The following is a 19166-nucleotide window of genomic DNA, read 5'->3' on the forward strand; positions in this document are numbered from 1 at the left end:
TTGGAGTATTTTAACTGAGAAAGACTCATATTTGGCTTTGAGTTCTGTTGTTGCCATGATGAAATTTTTAACTTTGAACCATAGGCCCCCTTTTTTGCACTGGACACTCAAATTATGTGGTGGGGCCTGTGTCCTAATGAAGATATCAATATACTCTTACTAATAGTTTCCATGTCCACCTGTTACAACACCTCAAAATAATTCAAATATCTTTCACCATCCCTTACTTGTCATCCACTTCTCCTTTTTCAAGGAAAGTTTACTGTTGAGTTATTAATTCCATTACCTCCAAGTTCTCAGGAAATATTTTTTGTATACTTCATTAATTATTTCATCTTTAACTTCTTCAAACATAGTCATATGTCTGAAACATAGTGAGCTAAAAAACCATCCTTACTTGATAACTCACCAAGCTCAAACTGTGTTTATTTAAATCAGATACCCCAAGAATGCTTTCATTTTCTTTCTACTCACACTACTCCTTAAAATTTTACCTAGGAATAAATCTAGCTTAGAAAGCAAAATATCTATACTCAGAAAACTATAAAACACTGATAGAAGGAACCAAAGTGAACACAAACATGTGGAAAAATACCATGTTCTTGGATTGGAAGAATCAATATAATGAAAATGAGTATACTGCCCAAAGCAATCTACAAATTCAATGCAATTCCTATCAAATTACCAATGGCATTCTTCACAGAATTGACAAGAAAAACTTCCATTTTGTATAGAAATACAAAAGAAACTGAATAGCCAAAATAATCTTGAGAAAGAAAAACGGAGCTGGAGGAATCAGGCTCTCTGACTTCAGACTATACTACAAAGCCACAGTAATCAAAATAGTATGGTCCTGAAACAGAGAAAGAAATATAGACGAATGGTACAGGATAGAAAGCCCAGAAATAAACCTATGCACATATGGTCACATAAACTATGACAAAGGAGGTAAGAATATAAAATGAAGCAAAGACAGCTTCTTCAACAAGTGGTGCTGGGAAAACTGGACAGCTACATGTAAAAGAATGAAATTAGAACACTACCTAACACGATACACAAAAATAAACTTGAAATTGATGAAAGACCTAAATAGGAGACTGGACAATATAAGACTGTTAGAGGAAAACATAGGAAAAGCACTTTTTGACATAAATCACAGCAAGATCTTTTTGACCCGCTTCCTAAAATAATGAAAATAAAAGCAAAATAAACAATTGGGACCTAATTAAACTTAGGAGCTTTTGCACAGCAAAGTAAGTAAGTGAAGTCACTCAGTCGTGTCCAACTCTTTGCGACCCCATGGACTGTAGCCTACCAGGCTCCTCTGTCCATGGGATTTTCCAGGCAATAGTACTGGAGTGGATTGCCATTTCCTTCTCCAGTTTGCACAGCAAAGAAAACCACAAACAAGATGAAAAGACAATCCTCAAATGGGAGAAAATATTTTCAAATGAAGCAACAAATGTTAATCTCAAAAATATACAAATAGCTTATGGAGTTTAATACCAAAAAACAAACAGTCCAATCAAAAAAATGGGCATAAGACCTGAACAGACATCTCTCCAAAGAAAACATGCAGATGGCCAAGAAGCACATGAGAAGATGCTCAACATCATTATTAGAGAAATGAAAATCAAAACTACAAAGGTATCACCTCACACTGACTAGAATGGCCATCAACAACAAAAAAAATCTACAAACAATACAGGAGAGGGTTGGTGAAAAGGGAACCCTTTTATTCTGCTGTTGGGAAGGTAAATTGATACAGCCCATGGATCATGGAAAAAGGAAGAGAGTTCCAGAAAAACATCTATTTCTGCTTTATTGACTATGCCAAAGCCTTTGACTGTGTGGATCACAATAAACTGTGGAAAATTCTTCAAGAGATGGGAATACCAGACCACCTGACCTGCCTCTTGAGAAACCTGTGTGCAGGTCAGGAAGCAACAGTTAGAACTGGACATGGAACAACAGACTGGTTCCAAATAGGAAAAGGAGTACATCAAGGCTGTATATTGTCACCCTGCTTGTTTAACTTCTATGTGGAGTACATCATGAGAAACGCTGGGCTGGAAGAAGCACAAGCTAGAATCAAGATTGCTGGGAGAAATATCAATAACCTCAGATATGCAGATGACACCACCGTTATGGCAGAAAGTGAAGAGGAACTAAAAAGCTTCTTGATGAAGGTGAAAGAGGAGAGTGAAAAAGTTGGCTTAAAACTCAACATTCAGAAGACGAAGATCATGGCATCTGGTCCCATCACGTCATGGGAAATAGATAGGGAGACACTGGAAACAGTGTCAGACTTTATTTTTGGGGGCTCCAAAATCACTGCAGATGGTGACTGCAGCCATGAAATTAAAAGACGCTTACTCCTTGGAAGGAAAGTTATGACCAACCTAGATAGCATATTGAAAAGCATATGAAAACATTACTTTGCCAACAAAAGTCCTTCTAGTCAAGGCTATGGTTTTTCCAGTAGTCATGTATGGATGTGAGAGTTGGACTGTGAAGAAAGCTGAGTGCCAAAGAATCAATGCTTTTGAACTGTGGTGTTGGAGAATACTCTTGAGAGTCCCTTGGACTGCAAGGAGATCCAACCAGTCCATCCTAAAGGAGATCAGTCCTGGGATTTCTTTGGAAGGAATGATGTTGAAGCTGAAGCTCCAGTACTTTGGCCACCTTATGTGAAGAGTTGACTCATTGGAGAAGACTCTGATGCTGGGAGGGATTGGGGGCAGGAGGAGAAGGGGATGACAGAGGATGAGATGGCTGGATGGCATCACCTACTCGATGGACATGAGTTTGAGTGAACTCTTGGAGTCGGTGATGGACAGGGAGGCCTGGCATGCTGCAATTCATGGGGTTGCAAAGAATCAGACACGTCTGAGCGGCTGAACTGAATTGATACAAAGAACAGTATGGAGGTTCCTTAAGCCTGGGAACCTGCGGCCTAACAGGCATGTGGCCAATATAACACAGAGGCTCCAAGAGGTTAAGGTGAGCCCAGAGGTGGAGCAAGAGAGAAATCTCTGTGCTCACCATGGAGAGAAACTCCACCTCTTCTGTGAGCAGGATGGGAAGGTCATTTGTTGGTTTTGCGAGTGATCTCAGGAGCACCGAGGTCACAACACATTCCTCATGGAGGAGATTGCACCAGAGTACCAGAAAAAGCTCCAATCACGTCTGCAGAGGCTGAAGGGGAAAAAACAGGAAGCTGAGGAGTTGGAAATTAAAGTCAGAGAAGAGGTGTCTACTTGGAACATTCAAATACAAAATGAGATACAAAATGTCCAGGGAAAGTTTACACAACTAAGACAAATCCTGGACAATGAGGAGATTAAGGAACTGAGAAAACTGAAGGATGAGTTGGGAGTTATTCTCAAAGAGCTGGCAGAATCTAAGAATGATCTGGTCCAAGAGAAGATATTGGTGAGCAATCTCATCTCAGATGTGGAGCGCCATTTGCAGGGATCAACAATGGAGCTGCTGCAGGATGCGAATGTTATCATGAAAAGGAGTGAAACCTTGGCTCTGAAGAAGCCAAAAATCTTTCCCCAAGGAACAGAGGAGAGTGTTTTGAGCTCCTGATCTGAGAGAGATACTGCATGTGTTTAATGAGCTGACAGATGTGCAACGCTACTGGGTTCAGGTGACCCTGAATTCTCCCAAGTGTGCAAATGTTGTCATTTCTCCAGATCAGAGACAAGTTAGATATGCATCCAGTGACCAAGGCTATAATGCATACTTGAATTATAATTATGAAACTTTTGGTGTCCTGGGCTCCCCAGTTATCACATCAGGGAGACATTACTGGGAGGTAGACATGTCAAAGAAAAGTGCCTGGATCCTGGGGGTATGTGGTGAAAAATGTGAAAATATCATGATAGTACCATCAATATTTGGAAATTGTGGAAATGGAAATTACCCAATTGATTTTTCAGGATATAAACCTAAAAATAGAAATTGTGGAAATTGTCAAAATGTTTATTCAAGATATCAACCTAAAAATGGCTATTGGGTCATAGAGTTAAAACATGATTCTGTATATAATGCCTTTGAGTCTTCCTTCTCAGGTCCTGTGATTTTAACCCTCTCCCTGAGTGTTTCTCCCCATCTTGTTGGGGTTTTCCTAGACTATGAGGCTCGCACTGTCTTATTTCTCAATGTCACCAACCATGGGTTTCCCGTTTATACATTCTCTTCATGTTTATTTCCTCAGAACACAGTTCCATATTTCAATCCTATGAACTGTGGTGCCCCCATGACTCTGTGCTCACCAAGCTGTTGAGTCTTCTTACATTCACACTCACTTCTCTATAGTGCCTCTTACTGTAGGTGCATCTGACACACCTGTGCTTATCTGCAACATTCTTACCCTTTTTCCTTGCTGCCTCTCTTTTTTTTCCATTTGAACATCCTTCATTCATTAGGAGGGTGAACAATTTCCCTTGTGTCATATTTTCCCCAATATCATGTATGTGTTAGAAAATCTTAATTAATTTTCCATACTCCATGGTAAAATGATGAATGCCCCATAAAGAAAGAGCAGTATTGATGTAACACCTTTGCCAAATTTTACAATCTCATTTACTCTGCCACTGACTGAGAAAATGATAGAAAGCTTTTCAAAAACATTTGTATATTAGACCTAGTATAGGAGTCCTTCACTAAAGAGTGAGTGCTGAGCTGTGTCTCAGTTTATCCATGATGCCAATATTCATTAAGAAATTGAGGAAAAAATATCATAAATGATATGTATTAAGAATGAAAGTTTTGTGTTCAGAGTGTCTAAGTTCAAGCCCTGTCTCTACATATTAGAAGTGTAAACTTGAATAGCATATTTAAGTGATATGTTTATTTTCTTAAAATAATCTTGTTATAAAATTGTACCATACACAAGATCATTGTGAAAAAATAAACGCAACTAAGTATAAAGCATAAAAAAAAACACTAAACAGAGAACTATCATATGACCCAGCAATCCCACTACTGTGCATATACCCTGAGAAATCCATAATTCAAAAAGACACATGGACTCCAATGTTCACTGCAGCACTATTTACAATAGTTAGGACATGGAAGCAGCCAGATGTCCATCAACAGATGAATGGATAAAGAAGATATGGGGTGTGTGTGTATGTGATGGAATATTGCTTGCTTGCTAAGTCGCTTTAGTCATGTCCGACTCTGTGCGACCCCATAGACGGCAGCCCACCAGGCTCCCCCATCCCTGGGATTCTCCAGGCAAGAATACTGGAGTGGGTTTCCATTTCCTTCTCCAATGCATGCAACTTTAAAGTCAAAGTGAAGTCGCTCAGTAGTGTCCGACTCTTAGCGATCCCATGGACTGCAGCCTACCAGGCTCTTCTGTCCATGGGATTTTCCAGGCAAGAGTACTAGAGTGGGGTGCCATTGCCTTCTCCAGTGATGGAATATTACTCAGCCATAAAAAGGGAATGAAATTGAGTTACTTTAAGTGATATGGATGAACCTTGACCCTATCAGATTGAAGTACGTCAGAAAAACAAATTGTATATTACCACATATATATGGAATCTATTAATAGAAAAATGTTACTGTTGAACCTATTTGCAGGGCAGGAATAGAGTTATACTAAGATGTAGAGAATGGACTTGTGGACAAATTGGGGGGGGCGGAGAGGGAGGATGAATTGAGAGAGTAACACTGACACATATACATTACCATGAGTGAAATAGATAGCTAGTGGGAAGCAGCTGTATAACACAAGAAACTCAGCTCGATGCTCTGTGATGACCTAGATATGTGGAATGGAGGGGTGGGAGGAAGGCTTAAAAAGGATGGGATATATGTACACACATGGCTGATTCACAATGTTGTACAACAGAAACTAACACAACATTATAAAGCAATTGTATTCCAATAAAAATAGAGGAAAAAATTTACAGAACAGCTTTAGTTCCTTGAAATTTTATTTTTAAAGCCCAACAATGATCTACTGATTGCCTAAATGAGCACACTTGCCCTAGCTTTTCATACTTCCTTCATAATGTTGTTAACCCCTGTTTTCTGTTTAATCTTTCTCCTCAACTGCCTGTCATGATAAAAATATTCATCTTTTCTTTCTTTTCTCTGATGCTTCCCTTTACCCAGTCTGCTTTTGTGTGGATCTAAATAGGACATATACCTTAAGGCCCAATCAATCCTCAAACAAAAGAAACCGTTAGAAAATCTAAAAGCAGGATCCAGAAGTAGAATCCAAAACCAAAAGATGTGCTGGAGAAAAAGCAGAAACTAAGATTTTTCCCAGGGCTGAGCTATAGAAACTTGGAATTTCTATTCAGAGTTTTGCTACTGAAGTGCTTCATTCAGGTCATTCCTAATATTCAGGAAGGTTTCAAATTCCCAAAAGGATCTTATTGAGCTATCTTATGCTTTGGGTCAATCATTTTTGGCACCATACAAGATCTGGAATAGAGTTTTGGTTGGTTCTAGAAGTTGGAAAAGACCACGGTTGGCATCTACTACAACTGTTCATTGTAAATATCTCCTACATTCCTGCACTGAAAATACAATTTCTGGACTTCTGTTCCATTCTGCATGATACAGTTTAAAGCAGACACTGAAAACTAGCTAGTTAGTTCACAGAGACATGGCTGAATGAACATAAAATCATATGTGTATATATATATATATATATATATATATATATATCATATATATATATTTATATATGTATCATATATATATCAGATAAGAGTTAAGAGTTTCAAGGAAGAAAATATACAGTAACAGTTTTCAAGAATTTTAAAATTATAAGTTAGAAAAAGTCAACTAATTTTCATATCTCCAGGGAATAGGAATGAATATCACAATGCAAAATATTTGTGATTGTATTTCTGTGGCTCAAAGTAAAGAGGAATATTTTATCTTTTTTATTGAAGTATAATTGAGTTAAAATACTATACTGGTTCCAGGTGTGGCTCACAGTGATGCAACAATTTTGTACATTACACAATGACCACCACTTTAAATCCAGTTACCAAGTCACCATGCAGTTATTACAATTTCACTGACTATATTCCCTATACTGTATATTCTATCCCAGTGACTTAATTTATAACTGGAAGTTTGTACCTCTTAATCTACTTGTCCTATTTTGCTCATCCTGTAACTTCCCTCTCCTCTGGCATCTACTGAGTTGTTTTCTGTTTTAGGATTCTATTTGCTTTGTTTTCTCATTTGTTTTATCTTTAACAAGATCAGATAGTAGCTGTCTTTGTCCTTCTGAATTATTTCACTTTATAATACCCTCTAGGTCCATCCACCTTGTTAAAAATGGCCAGATTTGTTTTTATGTTTTATTCCTGTGTGTGTATCTCACATCTTCCTTATTAATCCATCTATCAATGAACACTGCAGTGAACTTTGGGATGCATATGTCTTTCCAAATTAGGGTTTTCATTTTCTTTGAATAAATACCCAGAAGTGGAATGGTTGGATCCATGTTAGTTCTTTTTTTTTTTTTTAATTTTTTGAGGAATTTCTCAACTGTTTTCCACAGTTACTACACAAATTTCCATTCCCACCAACAGTGCACCAATGTTCCCCTCTCACCACATCATCACCAACACTTGTTATTTATCTTTTTGATAATAGGCATCTGATAGGTGCGAGATTGTATGTCACTGTGGTTTTGATTTATAGTTCCCTGATGATGAATGATACTGAGCATCATTTCACCTGTCTGCAGGTCGTCTGTCTTCTTTGAAAAAAATGTCTATTCAGGTCTTTTGTCCATATTTTAAGTAGACTTGGAGGATTATTGAGTTGTATGAGTTCTTTATATAGTTTGGATAGTAAGCTCTTATCAAATACATCATTTTCAAATGCCTTCTCACGTGCATTAGGCTGCCTTTTCTTTTTGTTGACGGTATGGTTTCTTTTGCTGTGCACAAAAACGTTTTAGTTTAATGTACTGCCATTTGCTTAGTTTTCCTTCTGATGCCCTTACTTGAAGAGACACACCCAGCAAATACTACAAAGACCAATATCAAACAGTAAATTCTGTATGTTTTCATCTAGGTGTTTTATGGATTCAGGTCTTATATTTAAGGTTTAATTCATTTTGAATTTATTTTTGTATGGGATGTACGAAAATGGTCTAGTTTCATTCTTTTGTGCAGTTGTCCAGTCTTCAGAACGTCATTTTATTAAAGAGACTGTCTTTTTCCCCATTTTCTATTCTTGCCTCCTTTGCCAAATGATTAGTTCACTGTATAAGCATAGATTTATTTGCAGCTTCTCTGTTCTGTTCCATTGATCTATGTGTCTGTTTTTGAGCCAGTTTCATACTGTTTATGGTATGATACCTACAGCTTTCTTCCTTCTCAAGACTGCTTTTGACTTTTTAGGGTGTGTTGTTTCCTCAAAGTTTAGGATTGTTTATTCTTGTTCTCTAAAAACTGCCATGGGTATTTTGATCAGGATTGCATTGAATATATAGATTGCTTTGTGTAGCAATGACATTTTAACAACAGTAATTCTTCCAATCCATGAACACAGTCTATCGTTTCACTTGCTTCATCTTCAGTTTCCTTTATTGATGTCTTATAGCTTTCAGAGTACAGATTTTTCACCTCCTTGATTAAATTTATTCCTAGGTATTTTATTCTTTGGTATAATTGTAAATGGGATCTCCTTAATTTTGCTTTCTGATAGTTTGCTACAGAAATAAAACATATTTCTATATATTTACTTTGTATGCTGCAACATTACTGAATTCATTTGTTTGTTTTAATATTTTTATGGTAGCATCTTTAATATTTTCTATATATCTTGTCATGTAACTTGCAAAGAGTAACAGTTTACTTCTTCCTTTCCAATTTGGATTTCTTTATTTTTTTCTTATCTGATTGCTGCAACCAGCATTTTCAATAATGTTGAATATGCCTTGCAAGAATGGGCATCCTTGATTTCTTCCTGATCTCAGAGGGATAACTTTGTTTTCCACCGTTTAGGATGATGTTATCTATGAGTTTATCATGTATGACTTTTTTATGTTGGCATATGTTACTCTCTATACCTACAGTGTGTAGGGTTTTTATCATAAACAGATGCTGAATTTTGTCATTTTTCTGCATCTATTGAGATGATGGTATAATTATTATACTTTGCTTTATTAATGTGATGTATCATGTTACTTGACCTAAAGATACTGAACCATTCTCCCATCTTTGGAATAACTCACACTTGGTCATGGTACAACTATCCTCTTATTCAATTGTTGAATTTATTTTGCTAATATTGTATTGAGAATAGTTTCATGTAAGTCCATTAGGGATAATGGCCTGGATTTTTTCTTTTTTTTTTGGATGTATCATTATCTGGTTTTGGTATCAGTCAGGGTAATGTTGATCTCAGAAAATGATTTCAGAAGTGTTCCTCTTCAATTAAAAAAAATAATTTGAGAAAAATAGGTATTAATACTTCTTTAAACATTTGGTAGAAATCACCCGTGAAGAGAAGCCATTTGGACTTGAACTTTTTCTTGTTGGAAGTTTTTTTGATTATTGATTCACTGAATTATTAATAATTCTGTTCATATCTTCTGCTTTTTCCTGATTTATCTTGGAAGAGTGGATGTTTCTAAGAATTTATTCTAGGTTTCTCAATTTGCTGACATACTTGCTCACAGCAGTCTCTAATGATTCTTTGTATTTCTGTGGTATGGGTTATAATTTCTTCTCTTTACTTTCAGATTTTATTTACTTGAATACTCTTTTTTTTCCTTGATGAGACTGGCTAAACTTTTACCTATTCTATATTTTCAAAGAACTAGCTTAGTATCATTGATATTTTTCTATTTATTAGTATCTATTTCATTTTTTTGTGCTCTGATCTTTATTATTTCCTTACTTCTATGAACTTTAGGCTTTGTTTAGTCTTCTTTTCTTGTTCCTTTAGGTATGTAGTTCAATTGTTTATTTAGAATTTTTCTCATTTCTTGAGGTAAGGCTGTTCACTATGATTCCCTCTTACAATTGCTTTTGCCATATTCCATTGATTATTCCATTGCAAAATTGAGACTTAAATTGAAGAAAGTAAAGAAAACTACTAGGCCATTAGGTATGACCTGAATCAAATCCCTTATTTGGAAGTGATGAAGAGATTCAAGGGATTAGATGTGGTTGACAGAGTGCCTAAAGAACTATGAACAGAGGTACATTACGTTGCACAGGAGATGGTGACCAAAACCATCCTCAAAAAAAGAAATGCAACAAGGTAAAATGGTTGTCTGAGGAGGCCTTACAATAGCTGAGAGAAGAAATGAAACGCAAAGGAGAAAGGGAAAGATATACCAAGTTGAATGCAAAGTTCCAAAGAATAGCAAGAAGAGATAAGAAAACCTTAAGTGCACAATGCAAAGAAATAGAGGAAAACAATAGAATGGGAAAGACTAAAGATCTCTGCAAAAAAACTCAAGATACCAAGAGAACATTTCATGAAAAGATGGACACAATAAAGGACATAAACAGTAAGGACCTAACAGAAGCCAGAAGAGACTAAGAAGAGGGGGCAAGAAAAAAAGGTCTTAATGACTGGGATAACCATGATGGTGTGGTCACTCACCTGAAACCGGACATTCTGGAATGTGAAGTGTGAAGTTGAGTGAGTCTTAGAAAACATTACTAGGAACAGTTAGTGGAGGTGATGGAATTCCAGCTGAGCAATTTCAAATCCTAAAAGATGATGCTGTTAAAGTGCTGCACTCAATAGGCCACCAAATTTGGAAAATTCAGCAGTGGCCACATAATTAGAAAAAGTCAGTTTTCATTCCAATCCCAAAGAAAGGCAATGCCAAAGAACGTTCAAACTACTGCACAATTGCACTCATCTCACACACAAGCAGAGAAATGCTCAGAATTCTCCAAGTGTGGCTTCAACAGTACATAAACCAGGAACTTCCAGATGTACAACCTGCGTTTAGAAAAGGCAATGGAACCAGAGATCAAATTGCCAACATCACTGGATCACAGAAAAAGCAAGATAATTCCAGAAAAAAATATCTACTTCTGCTTCACTGACTGTGCTAAAGCCTTTGTGTGGATCATAAAACTGTGGAAAATTCTGAAGAGTTGAGAATACCAAACCACCTTACCTGCCTTCTGAAAAACCTGTATGCAGGACAAGAAGCAACAGTTAAAACTTGATATGGAACAATGGACTGCTTCAAAATTGGGAAAGATTTATGTCAAGGCAGCATATTGTCACCCTGCTTATTTAACTTATATACAGAGTATATCATATGAAATCCCGGGTTAGATGAATCACAGGCTGGAATCAAGATTTCTGGGAGAAATGTCAATAACCTCATATATGACACCTCATATATGACACCACAACCTCAAATGACACCACACTTATGGCAGAAAGCAAAGAAGAATTAAAGAGCCTCTTGATGAAAGTGAAGAGGAGAGTGAGAAAGTTGGCTTAAAACTCAACATTCAGAAAACAAAGATCATGGCATCTTGTCCCATCACTTCATGGCAAATAGATGGGGAAACAATGGAAACAGAGATTTATTTTGGGGGGTTCCAAAATAACTGAAGATGGTGACTGCAGCTGTGAAATTAAAAGATGCTTGCTCCTTGGAAGAAAAATTATGACCAACCTAGACAGCATATTAAAAAGCAGAGACATTATTTTACCAACAAAGGTCTATCTAATCAAAGCTATGGTTTTTCCAGTGGTCATGTATGGATGTAAGAGTTGGACTATAAAGAAAGTTGAGGGCCAAGGAATTGATGCTTTTGAACTGTGGTGTTGGAGAAGACTCTTGAGAGTCCCTTGGACTGCAAGGAGATCTAACCAATTATTCCTAAAGGAGATCAATCCCGAGTATTCATTGGAAGGACTGATGCTGAAACTCCAATAGTTTGGTCACCTGATGCAAAGTGCTGACTCACTGGAAAAGATCCTGATCTGGAAAAGATTGAGGGCAGCACGAGAAGAGTGATTCCTAGGATGAGACGGGTGGATGGCATCATTTACTCAGTGGACATAAGTTTGAAGAAACTCCAGGAGACAGTGAAGGACAGGGAAGCCTGGAGTGCTGCAGTTCATGGGGTTGCAAAGTGTGAGGCACAAGTAAGCAACTGAACAACAACAACATTAATTTTTCAAAGTTCTGTTTCCATTTTCATTAGTCCCAGGGTATTTTTAAATGTTCTCTCTTATTCTGTCCCTTTGATTGCTGAATACATGATTACTGACAGGTATGTACTTGCCATTTTATTTATTGTTTTCTGGTTGTTTATGTAGTTCTTCTCTTTTTCTTTCTTATTTTATTCTCTTACCTTATGGTTTTAGAATTTTTAAATGTTATGCTTGGGTTTCTCTTGTGTGTGTGTGTGTGTGCGTGCACGTATACATATATGTTTATGGTTTGTAGTTATCATAAGGTTCATGAATATTGACCTATATACATGTGGTTTATTTAGGGCTGCTCATCATAAGTTTGAATGAATTCTAAAAGCACTATATTTCCTCCCTTCTACACTTCTATGTTTTTAACATGATATTTTACATCTTTTCATTTTCTGTATTCCTTAACTAATTGTAGTTATAGTTTACTTTATACTTTCTTATAATCTTCATATTTACTTTTTAAGGGGTTGATCCATGCCTTTATTATAAAACTGACTTTACCAATGAGATTTTTTTATAGATGTTCTTATTTTTATTTATGGCCTTTTCGTTTCTGCTTAAAGAAGACCCTTTAAGAGTCTTTAAGATCCTTTTTTCCAGACTGAAATTTTGTGGCCCCCAAGGTTGGTTAGTTACAGAACCAAAGTAGAAATACCCTTTATGACTGCTACACAGACCTAGAACAGATTACAGCATCTACAATAAACATAGGAACATACTAGGTCACAAGCCAAAACACTGGTTAATATTAGTCCTTAATGTCAAAAACTTTTCTGACAGGCTGTAAAGTTTGCCAGAGCACTCTGTTCTTCTGTGGGGAAATAACCTAAGCTGGCATTTTTTTCCACTCAGGCTAATAAAAAAAAATCTTTATACAATTTTTAAATTGCAAAAATAATATAAAGAAAACAAAAACAGAAGAAAAATTATCCCCACTTGAATACAACTACTTTGGTTTATCTAATTCCAATATTTATTACTTTTAAATGTGTTTTTACATGGCTTATATACACACACTTCCCATATGTAAAATTCAGCACCTTTATTTTTTTCTCTTATCACACATCCTCAAATAGTCCTCTACTCCTCTTTTGAAGGAGTCAAAGAATTTTAAGAAAATCATGTCTTAAGTTTTTTTTTAAAAAAGGAAGTAGCAGAATGTGATTGCATTTTTCTCATAGCAATCTTTAGGTGTATCTACGTCTCCATTTATAACTTGAGAAGATTTGCTAACCACTTGGGATGAAAGGCTATGTCTTTCCTCCACAGTCATTCTCATCTGTGATAATTTAGGGCAGAGCAGATTTGTGACTATACTCCCACCAATGTCTTAGCCATGTATCACAGGTACTCTTCATAGGTAATGCTCCTCCTCAGAATGATAATAATGCTTTTCCTCTCCAGAGGGATACATATGGTACATTGCTTTTCCCTTCTAATAAGTAACACAAATAAATGCAAAGTGTCTAATGCAAACTTGCATTTAAACCCTATATAAGATACACATACTTTCCTCTTTGGGAAACAATTATCTTTTTCTTTCAGAAGTGAGTCTATATTTTGGCCAGAATATTATCTCTTTAAAGTTAATCCCTTTGTGATAACTATGTAAGAGATGTTAGGAAATTGTTACTCTAGTAAAAATGAGCACATGAACTGTAAGAAGGGCTATAACAGTTCAAAATAACGGAACATTCAGGTTACTGTTAGAGAAAGGGAGAAGATGATGCAACAGAATATTTTTATTTTGAATAGTATCTTTAAGCATATTTGAATACTAACACTATCTGTGGACCAAAATATCCAATCATCCAATCATTCATCCTTTATTAAATGTTAACTTATGTTAACTATGTGTGTGACAATGACAAAATCACTTAGTCTGAGTTTACTCATCGGTGCACTAAATGATAGTTTCTAAAGATTCCTTCCGGTTCTTTAAATGTAGTCTGTTATTCATGATTGCCACCATCACCACCACCTCCAGCAACATATATTAAAACCACAAGATTCCTTAGCGAGAATACAAAGGATTATTAAACAGAGCCCCTCCTGCCAATGGGCCTAAATCTATAGTAATGAAATACAGCTAAATTGGGATAATAAATGACAATAATACATAAATTAAACATTTAACATATACAAATAATCTCTTATTCACCAACCTTTTCAGGTCAGATCTTTTACAAATATTGGTCTTGTGATTGAAATATATTATTTATATTTCTAGTCTTTATTTCTTTGAAGTAAGGTGAAGTAGATTGATGATCTATGTGTAAAAAATCCTTCCAGTATTTTTTTTTTTAATCAGTTATTATGGTCTTACTTACACATGGTCTTGTTCAGTTGCTGAGTCATGTCTGACTCTTTTGTGACCCAGTGGACTGTAGCCTGTCAGGCTCCTCTGTCCATGGGATTTTTCAGGCAAGAAAACTGGAGTGGGTTGTCATTTCCTTCTTCAGGGGATCTTTCCAACCCAGAGATCAAACTCACCTCACCTGATTTGGCAGGCAGATTCTTTACCATTGAGCCACCAGGAAGCCTCATATATGGCCTTGCTGCTAAGTCACTTCAGTCATGTCCGACTCTGTGTGATCCCATAGACAGCAGCCCACCAGGCTCCCCTGTCCCTGGGATTCTCCAAGCAAGAACACTAGAGTAGGTTGCCATTTCCTTCTCCAATACATGAAAGTAAAAAGTGAAAGTGAAGTCACTCAGTCGTGTCCGACTCTTCGTGACCCCATGGACTGCAGCCTACCAGGCTCCTCCGTCCATGGGATTTTCCAGGCAAGAGTACTGGAGTGGGGTGCCATTGCCTTCTCTGATATATGGCCTTACTTATGCATAAACTTAAAGATATTTTTCTTTGGTGACCAAATACTGAGAGCATTGGACTTAGCTTTCAGAGTCCAACACCTGTCACAATTAATAATTATAAATATATGATTATATGTAATTATAATGTAATTTTAATTATGTAATTACAATTTCATTTATAATCATTTAATTATAAATGTAATAGTAGTATAGGATTATAATTTTACATGTAAAATATAAATATGTAATATTTATATAATATAAATTTTATATGCAATATACTGCTGCTGCTGCTAAGTCACTTCAGTTGTGTCCAACTCTGTGCTACCCCAGAGACGGCAGCCCACCAGGCTCCCCCGTCCCTGGGATTCTCCAGGCAAGAACACTGGAGTGGGTTGCCATTTCCTTCTCCCAGTATGCAATATGCAATTATGCGTAATTTATTTAAAATTGTTTTAAGTATATTTGAGAACAAATTTAACTGATTCTTTTTTTTTTTTTTAATAACTGATTCTTGTTAAGCATATAAGGACTTCATGGGAGCAGAAGTGCACAGGTGCACTAAAGAGAGGCCTATGAGCAATATTCTCTAGGCCTTAGACAGTGGTCAGTCATTTGCACAGGGACAGGGAGTTCTTGTTAAACCAGCAGTTAACACTCAGTGGAGACTGGGCAAGAGAATTTCTATTCTATCTGGAGACAAAACACAAACATATAAAGAAGTATGCAAAAATACGGTAGAAATCGCTATAGAACAATGTAGTGAATATAGAAATATACACTTCAATGCCTAACTAATAAATGGGCACCATATGGTAAACAATGAGTCCAGAAAGAACTTTTCAAGGTAAAGAGTGTTAGGAGGTAACAGCTCTTTTCCACTCCTAAATACTCTTTCTACATGACAGGAAGTAAAATTAGCAGTGCACAGGAGTTCACTCTCTGCCTCTTTAATCCTCCCATCCCAGGGGAATTCAATGCGTTTTCTCATCGGAAAATTTCAGTGTAACATTGCCCTTCTTCTCTTTTTGGAATTACTTGCATAAATTAGAGTATGCTTGGTCTCTTAAGATTAGGCTCTATCTCAGGTTGTGAAGGGAACTTGCCTCTGTCCAGAGCTGCCTATCGTTTGAAATTTGACATAAGAAGCGCACTTGTCTACAGTCATAAGCCACATCCTTCAACCCAGAATCTATCAGTAATAAAGGTGATATTTTGGCTCCCATTGCTTATTATTATCTTTTTTTTTTTTTAATTTGGTTCAGAACTTAAGTGAAGAAGATAGTTCTAGAGAGTGCTGGGCTCTTCAAAGTATCCAGCAAGAAGATCAAAGAAGGCTTCAGGGAAGATGTGGAACTTCAGGTAAAGACAGAGAAACAGAGAGTTCCCAGTACTCACACATTTCACTGAAATTGCCTTTTAATGGGTCTGTCATTCCCAGCTCTTCACTGATAACTCTTTCCACTCTACTGCAAAAGCCATCCTTCCTAGAAATGTGCCTCCGATTAAATATCTCAGTTACTTCCTGAGCATAATATACCGTAACATTCAAGGGCTGTTATTAGGTGACCATTTATCTTGTTTTGTTTAGGGAAATCCCAGTCTGAATCTGTTGTTTTGGTGTCATTATTCATAGCACCTCCTTTTACTCTTAAAAGTGTTCCAGTTTCAAAGAGTTTTATTGTCACCAATTTTATGATGTAACTCTTACCTAACCTTTCAGTCTCTTTTCCTATTACTCTTTAACTAGCACTTCTAGCTGTATGAATATAATCCACTCAGCAATTTCAAATAATGCACATATGATGTCTCTGGCCCTTTGTCAAAGCTTCCCCTTTTCTATGGAATGCCTTTCCTTCCACCCTCATTTGATAAAATCCTACTTATCCTTCGTGGCCCAGATGCAAGGTCATTGCTTCTGTCAAGTCTTCCATGACCCCTCTCTGCTCATCTGAACTCATGCTTAGTCTGCATCTGCCACTGGAATGAAATGTATTTTGAGGCACTAATGCAACCAGTATATTTTGATCAATGTATACAAGTCAATATTTGCTAAAACGGAATATACGTAATGTTAAACAATGTCTAAAGAGTGAATATTGAACTGATAGCCCTTCATTGTGCTTCATAGCTGGGCATAAGACGTGCTCTGTAAGAGTCAAGCAGAGTTTAATGTTAAGCTGGAGACAGAGAACAAACAGGAGTTAAGCAGGATGTATGAGCACTCTCCCTGGTGAGTATATAACTGCGCTTGTTTAGATGGGCAGTAAACAGTCCAGCTCCAATAGTGGCCTGTGCTGGAGAACAGTGGATTCTTTTATAGACACTGGGAGACGTTGTTACACTGTTGTTGTGACGGCAGTGTCATTACTGCTAACGTTTAGTGTTCTTCTGAGTCTTTTAATCACTTCAAGAGTATTGTCAAAAATTCTAGTACTCAGAACTGTGCAGTGATGACCAAAAAAAAAAAAAAAAAAAAAAGAAAGCTACTGGTACAGTAACTAAGAGCATAGGTTTTTGAATAAAGAAGACCTAGAGACATATTCTGCCACCCTCTAAGTATGACTTTAGAGAAATTATTCAAACTCTCTAAATGAAGTTTCTTTAATCCATTAAAAAGGGACAAAACACCTGTCCTATTCTATCCAATTATGTAAAATCATGCTTGAAAAGGGCATATATAATGAGTACTCAGTAAACGTTAGCCACTCCTTCCTAGAAAATATTTTGTGTACTCTTGTAGGTTGTGATACCAAGGGAATTAATCAACCAATGCAACTTCATGTTTGTGGGGAAAAGTGTGCAGAAGAAAACTCAAGTATTTAGAATATAAATCTCCAAACAGCTTTGCAGCCCAAAGCTACTCTGAGCCACCAGTTCCAGTTTTTCATAATTTGGTTCAAGCAGGTTGGTCACAGAGGGACTGGCAGAGAAACTAGGTCCTCCTTCAGTGTACTTCGGTGGGGATAATTTTCAAACTTGAATACCTTTATATCATTATATTTTCTCTTTTTCTCTCTGACCCTGTCTGTCCCTGTGCCTCTTTTTTTTTTTCTTTCAAGAAACCCAAGTGTTTACTTGGCAAGGCTCTTTTGCAACCACTTTCTTAACAAAGACTTCTGCATCTTCTGATGCAATATGATAAAAAATAATTTCCTGCCTTCTCCCCTCAATCTCTCCCTAAGCCAAGCAGAAAACATATTGAAGGTTTTATTAAAATGCTATTGTTACTAATGATGACAGAAAGAATAAAGGACTTTATTTCTAATGCTCTCCTCCTTGCTGTACGCTTTGAAAAATAAGAATCAAGAATAACATCCCTTTACAAGACTCCTGGTAGATTTGGGTTGACAAATAATAGAAAGATAGCCTGTCATATTTTTGAGAAGAAATTCATTCTAAGAATACCTGAGCATTTCTTCTATGCTAAGCTGAGTCAGTGCTTGGGCGGGTCTCTGGGTAAAGTGCAGAGGAAAAGAGGGAGGTAACAACGGAGAGACAGCAGCTGTACTGACTAGCAGTAAAAGCAGAAGGTTAATGGAAGATCAAGTTTACAGAGGTACTTTTCTTCCTTTTTGTCCACTGTTCTTGCCCAGATCAATGTTAATCTTGCCTCACAAAATGTTCTCCTGTTTTCTTATGACAGGGATAATATTATCAACAACTTAGGGGTGCTGTGAGAATTAACACAATAATAAATGCAAAACACTAAAACAATGCCTTGCCCACGAAAAAACCAAATGGTGTTAGTCATTATTATTGCTGTTACTTATTTTCTATTATTGACCTTACCCTTGAGGGACACTAAGGTAGAATGAAATACTGGATGGATTATGCAGTGGTATGAGATGAGATGAAGAGAAAATAATGTTTCCATACAGGAGTTAGCAGATGAATGAAGAAAATGAAAAATACAAAAACATTCTATGAAGCGGAAAAGGGAGGTCCCATATCTATGAGCAAAGGGATGTGTTATATGTTCAGTATTTGTTTGATCTCACCCTGAGAGTCAAAAATACATGAGTCAGATGGAAAGCAAGATGGTGCAGAATACCAAGCACAGCAGAAGCTTCGTGGAGGATAACCTTGGAAATGGGCAGAGATAATTAAGCTAGTTCCAAGCCAACCTCCTGAGATTGAAGGGTGGGTATAAG

The 19166-nt window shown here is 36.7% G+C and overlaps 1 protein-coding gene and 1 pseudogene across 1 annotated transcript in view; both read left to right on the top strand.

Moving 5' to 3' along the window:
- The window catches only part of EPHA7 (EPH receptor A7), a 525357-nt gene that overhangs the window by 210192 nt on the left and 295999 nt on the right, over positions 1 to 19166 (top strand). The window lies entirely within an intron of this gene.
- Positions 937 to 19166, top strand: part of LOC129659889 (tripartite motif-containing protein 5-like) — a 102647-nt pseudogene continuing 84417 nt past the window's right edge.

This window comes from Bubalus kerabau, chromosome 9 (assembly GCF_029407905.1).
Source record: "Bubalus kerabau isolate K-KA32 ecotype Philippines breed swamp buffalo chromosome 9, PCC_UOA_SB_1v2, whole genome shotgun sequence".
Lineage (NCBI taxonomy): Eukaryota > Metazoa > Chordata > Mammalia > Artiodactyla > Bovidae > Bubalus > Bubalus kerabau.